The sequence below is a fragment of the Myripristis murdjan genome, chromosome 19 (genome assembly GCF_902150065.1).
Source record: "Myripristis murdjan chromosome 19, fMyrMur1.1, whole genome shotgun sequence".
In the NCBI taxonomy this organism is placed as follows: Eukaryota; Metazoa; Chordata; class Actinopteri; order Holocentriformes; family Holocentridae; genus Myripristis; species Myripristis murdjan.
In genome coordinates, this window is record NC_043998.1 from 18,553,087 (window position 1) to 18,559,385 (window position 6,299).

At 44.0% G+C, this 6,299-nt stretch overlaps 1 long non-coding RNA gene across 1 annotated transcript; it reads right to left on the reverse strand.

Annotated features, from left to right (window-relative positions):
• Nucleotides 1-334: 334 nt before the first annotated feature.
• On the reverse strand, nucleotides 335-6,070 carry LOC115377404 (uncharacterized). The gene is made up of 4 exons (XR_003930044.1): nucleotides 5,993-6,070; nucleotides 3,486-3,637; nucleotides 2,998-3,172; nucleotides 335-1,185 (listed from the first exon to the last, which is right to left on the reverse strand). It is a non-coding gene; the product is annotated as an uncharacterized LOC115377404 (long non-coding RNA).
• Between the last annotated feature and the right edge of the window lie 229 nt (nucleotides 6,071-6,299).

Consider the following 6,299-nt stretch of genomic DNA (forward strand, 5'->3'; position numbering starts at 1 on the left):
CCAGCGGTTATCTCTGCGGATGAAGCCGGGGAAGGAGCCAAACCTCATTGAGCATGCCTTTCAGAGGGACTATATTGACATATCAACACATTTAATATGGAACAGTACAAAACAGGTACAGATACAGTTACGTCAGATCCGCGCATAGTGAAGCATTTTCCAAAAAGTGAACTTTCCAGACACATTTATTGGGCTGATAACATTACTCAAACACAGTGTATGACCATTGTAAACAATAAAACAGAAATAAAAGGCATCAGCTCAGACTGAGAACTGCTCCAGAATTCAAAGTGTGCCAAGCTTTTTAAAATACTCAACTTTTTGTCTTTATCTCTTTTTTTTTTTTAAATCCTCTTAATATATCTTTTGAATGTTTATTCGTTACTTTTCTTTACATATTCATTTTTCAGCAGTATTGATAATTATAATATGTACAAACAAGGCCAAGACACTCTGGTTGCTCTCGGCTATAGAAAGCCTGTAAATATTTGCTCATCTTCCATGACATGACTTTAGTTTTTTTGAGAATGACAAGGCAAGGCTGCGATCCCTCTCTCTTGGTTTTGCTGTTTGCATGCCTTGTTGGTGATTTTTTTTTTTTTTTTTTTTTTTTTTTTTTAAATGACGGGTCTGGGCAAAATTCTTGTCGACCACTTCATCTTGACCGGGTGGGTGTGGGGGGGGAAGGGGGGGCAGTGACTTAGTCCTTGGATTTTCCCATTAATAGCAACATCTTTATGTACAAAGGCTTCAAAGTCCCCCCTTAGTCCTATCGGTTAGGAGGCTATCAAATAAATGCTTCCATGTTTTGTTTTTTTAGTGTGTTTTCAAGATGGTTTTTTCTCCCAAAAAAAGTATTGGTATCAAAATGTTTCATATAGATATACGGGGTTGGGGGGTTGAGGGCTAATTAGCATGTGTTAAGATCAGGGGGTTCAACCAGTTCTCAATGTATGAAAAGAAGTCTCTTTGCTGGCAGCGCAAAGTCTCTTATTTTGATAATGTCCCGTGTTGGTTTTCTCTATACAATGTCATGAAATAATCTTAGATGAGATGCAGCCTTGATCCCTGTTCCACTTCTCTTCTCCCTCTCCCTCCTCCCCTCCTCTTCTGCTCCCCCTCTCCATCTCTGACACTTGTCTCCATGCTCATCCAAGGGAGGCTACTTTAGCAACCACTCGTTCACTGGAAGAGAGGAGAAGGACAGGAGTGAGAATACTGATTTATAATATGCGGCGCTCTCCACAGTCCAACTCGTGCGCCGTCCCGTTCCATACCGCCCCTCTCGCATTATCCCCCCCCCTCATATTTCATCTTCGGCAATAACACACAATTTGGAAGAAGAATGGCACTCTGGTTGATGGACTGCATGAGTGTGCACGGTGGTGGTGATGGTGGTGGTGGTCCTGGTGAGGGCGGGGGTGCCAAACGTATGAGTAAACATTGGAATTTGATTTAAGAAAGGAAAAAAAAAGGAAAAAGAGGTGCCTCGCAGCAATGAGAAGAGCGGAAATTACTCGAGTGTGATGTTTTAGTGAAATTTCCTCATCAGACCTCCCTGATTTCACAGTCAATTACCCTGAAGATCACCTCTCTGGAGGCGAGGGGGGAGGGGCAGGGAGGAGTCGCACTTGTTCCTCCTACCCTTAAGGTTAACCCCACAAAAATAACCAATAAGACCCAGTTCCCCTTTGCTAATGAGACCCCCGCCCGCACACACACACACAAACATCTCCCGCTTCACCTTGAAGATATTTACATCTCTAAACAAATTAAATACGCAGCTCTGCTTTTGTGTTTGCGGTTGCTCTCTGGGAATACGAGGGGGCGAGACAGAGCTGCGTGCTGGTGTGTGTGTGTGTGTGTGTGTGTGTGTGCAGGTGAGTGTGTGTGGCCCGTGTGCGAGTGGCTCGTAAGCCCACGATTGCAAGAATGAGTGAGAGCGGATGTGTGCACGCACTCACTTTGGAGTCTGCGTGCCATGAAGGGGTCTCTGCAGAGGATGGTTGAGACTCTGGGTGTGTGTGTGTGTGTGTGTGTGTGTGTGCGTGCGACATGTGTCTGCGCCTTTGTGCGTGTTTGTTTGACTATGAGGAGGGTTTGAGGTGGGTGGGGAGAGTTTAAATCTCCCAACAACCGCTGCACAGAATATGAATTTCATCTCGGAGGCAAGTACAGCAGACCAAAAGAGAGAGAGAGAGAGAGAGAGAGATAGGGAACAAAAGAGAGAGAGAGAGACAATCCGGGTGTCTGTCGGTTACAGTGCAGTAAATCCTAAAAAAAAAAAGAAACAATGAATAATTGGAGAGGGTGTTACCTCTTGCCCTGAACATATTTATGCTTCAGGGGTAAAATTCAACATTGTGTGCAGCCGTTGCCTGGATATACTAGCTGAGAGAGACGTGCTAAACATATGATGCCCCCCATGCTGCTCTTGGCAAATTCGATCCCCTGTTTTTTTGTCATTACAATGTCGAGCAAAGATCAAACAAAAATCCCTAGGAATCAATTTGGAACATAATCGCATCGGGGGAACATTCGGGAGCAATGTTCCCTGCACGCTGACACTAATACTAATCACCAGTGACCAAATCATATCTTGTCAATCACTTGTCAGAGGTTTAGTGGATACAAACAGGCGTGGAAGGTTTGGTGGTGGCACATGATAGATGCAGGCACATTGCCAAAGCTTGAAGTGCGACTTTGCCTTGCAATGCACTTTTAGCTCAAATACACTTGAATCCGAGGCTCCCCTCTGTAGCTGCGGGGCTATTGCTGAAGGTAATAGAGGTGATAAAAGCTGCAGAGCTGGGAAAAGACTTCATACTATCAGACAGAGAGAACGGTGCAGTTATGATCGATATGGTGTTGCATGATGAAACACAGATGGTCTGTAACCTCAATACACCAATGATGTTGTGCTTTATCCAATTATCTAAAAATATCAATGCCAGAGAAAAGCACGGTGGCGGGGGGGAATTCTGTGCCAGTGTTTACCTCGGTATTGGAGCTTCTGAGCCCTGTTGTTGGGACAGTCTTTGCCCTGCATGCTGAAGTTGATGTTGGTGCGGATGCAGCGGTTGTTGAGCGGCTGGACTGGGCGAACGTTATCGCTCATGCTCAGAAAGATCTGAGACGGCTGGTTCTGGCTCAGCAGCCGTAAGGAGTGCATCTTGGATGGAGACAAAGAGAGAGAGGAGAGAGAGGAAGCCCCAATTGAGAGAAATTTGGAAGAGGAGACATGGAAATGAGAGGCAAGCATTTTGATCCGCTGCTTATTTTCCAGGCGGGACTGTATAGAGGATTAGACAAAAGGGAGAGCTGAGAAAGTTTGGAGTAAAAAAATGCCTCAGCGCCGCGCTCTGACTGTTTCACAGACAGAAGCATGGTTAGGCGCCACGGGAGAGAAATCCTCCGCTGAGACAGGCAATCCCTGAAGATTTTGTCTGTTATGTTTCAGCCCTGGGCCGGCGGCTGACACTTACCTGCATCCGTGTGATGTACCGGCTTGTTCATCAGGATCCACGTGGCCGTCTCAAAGCACGGTGGGATGGTCATCGATCCATCGTATGTGATAAAACTATTTGTCTCGGGGTAAATCTCCTCTATATTCAGGCCGGTCAGTAATATGCATCATCTGGAAGAAGAAACAGTATGGACAGTATGGATTAGAACAAAAAGGAAAAGGAATTATACAAAGATTCAACAGAGCATAGTTGACATTAGGAGCCACGATGCAAAAGGACTATACTGACTTTTGGAGTTTGAGCAGCTGGTCATCTCAATCTCAATGAGTGTCGATGTTTGTCTTTGGTAGATAGCTCTGTCGTGAATGCTAATGCGCTAACATACAGTATGTTAAATAATTATATGCCACTACAATTATCCTAAAAATGAGAAAATGTGAATTTCAGGCCTGTTTAGAGCACTGATAAATTAGAAATCAGGACAACTCTTCATTTTAGTGGGCCGCAAATTTCATTGTAAATAGGTGACAGTTATGGCATATTTTGAAATTTACCCAAATTACATCAACATTTACCTCAAAATTCACTGAAAACCTTTCCTGTGTCACCAAACTCATTCTTGATTAATATTTCAAATCCATTAGATCGTAAAAATGAAACCAGGATTTCCACTGGTCATGGAATTTTCTGGAATATCACAAAGTGTTGTAAGTTGAATGCAACTTCAGTTCTCTGTGTAATTTAGTTGTATTGGAGTTCAAGAGGGAAAACCATCATAAATCATCATAAATCATCATAAATCAACGCCGATACCAATACAAGTGGATTCAATTTTTGGATTTTTAAATGATTCTCTATTACGTAAATGCAGTTTCTAAGATGTCTTATTTTAATGAGTTTTGATTATGATTTTCATTCTAGCTATTTGTGATTCAAATTTGCTTTATTTTTTATCTTTTTAATCCTACATTTTATAACTTTTGGTCATGCAAGCCAAAGACAAATTTCTAAGTGTTAGCTTTCACACCAGATAGAGCTACCTACCAGAAACTAATCCTCCTGTCCCACATTGGGTGACGTGATCGACGGGCAAAACTCTTAAAAATTGCGTGTGGTCCTTTAAAGCTGCAGGTTTATTGAACATGTCTTTCTTTTTGCATGCAGACCATCAACATGTCCCCCACTATGAAACTCACCTTGTGTTGTGCCCATCCTTTATACCAGCTTTTTGCCCATTTCTCATTTCACATATCATTTACTGTACTGTGAATGACAGGCTGTTGGTGTTGCAACACAAAACCCCTTTTATCCAAACTGTCAGGACGGTAATTAGAGAGACTGCATTTCTCTCCCTCTTCACACTCCAGTAGCACGCTCTCAATAACTTGTCATCTGTTTGGGCCTCCGTTGACAAATGGATGGCGAACCCACTCTGCCTATTGTGATGAGGTCGCTGTGGCGGTCTGCCACTCCACCTTCAATGCTAATTCAAGCTGCCACTGTGCTCGGCATCAGTATTCAGCACCGGGTTTTGTGAACGCTGTGCCGCAAAAGGAATATCAGTTTGCCACAAAATAAAACTTTGTGGGTAAGATACCCTTAAGGTGAGAAAAACAGCAAAACAAATCCATAAAATTCTCTGAGCATCAATCATCTGTAGCTTCTATTAACACCACTCCCCCTACAAAGTGTGGATTTGAAGAGCAGCCCTACTGCTGATATTTGATATCACGCCTGGCATGAATAATTCTGTTTGGATGGCGTGAGTGTGTGTGTGTGTGTTTTGCATGTGTGTATGTGTAGATGAGCTTGAAAAATACATGTGCTGGGCCAGCAGCATTGTTGGCTGGGAGAGGGATTGCCTGAGGACTCATAAGCTTGAGGGGGCAGTGGGCAGTGTGTGGCTGAATGTGTGTGTGAGTGTGTGTGTGTGTAGCGGATGTGCGAGAGTGTATCTGAGGGAGTTTTGACAGCTGTCAGAGTCCATGCTCCTCTCTAGCCCTGCAGCCTTTCCAGTGGGACCCTGAGGCCCCCCCCAACCTCCCCTGCTCCTCTTTCATTTTTGGCGTTGCCTGCTGCCCTTGAGACTCCTCCCAGCCACAAGGGGTCACTGTGTTTATCCAGCCACTCAATCGCCCCCCACCCTCCCCCATTAATCCAATTAATGGTCTCTTTTTTCAAGCTAGCCCTGGGCGATCTCCTTGCTGATGCTGCCTTTCCAATATGGCAGAGCAGCAGTCTCTGCCAGAGGAAGGACTCTGGAGAGGAGCTGTCGACTGCTGCCGAACATGCTGCCTCGCTACCCCCGCACACACATACACACACCAAAGGATCCAATACAAATGCCTCACCATTCCCACTGTGCAGGCCGCAATTACCATTTTCAAATGAGAGATGGTTTATTCCACAAAAAGAAAACTAATCACAGGCAAACAACAAACAGCTGGCATTTCAAAGCCATTAGCGGAGATGTTTAGACATCTATTATCTACGGGAGGTCCAAGAAGGCACGGATTGCCACTTACTTTTATTGTTATTCTTGTGATGGTGTCTCTGTTCAGCATTCGATTCAGGAAAGAGTTTGATGTCTCGGCAATCTGGATTTAAAGAGACAGAGGGAGGAAAAACAAGGGTGGGGTTAAATCAAGCACAATAGCAGAGAGTGCATCATAATTAGCCCCTTAAAACTCTATTCATTAAGCTTCATCTAATGTAGCTGTTAAGTTACAACAGCATTTTCTCCATACTGTAGGACAAGGTCACATACATATTATGTGTCTGTCATTATAGCTACATCTTATATTGGCAAGTATTCAGAACTAGATTCCACCG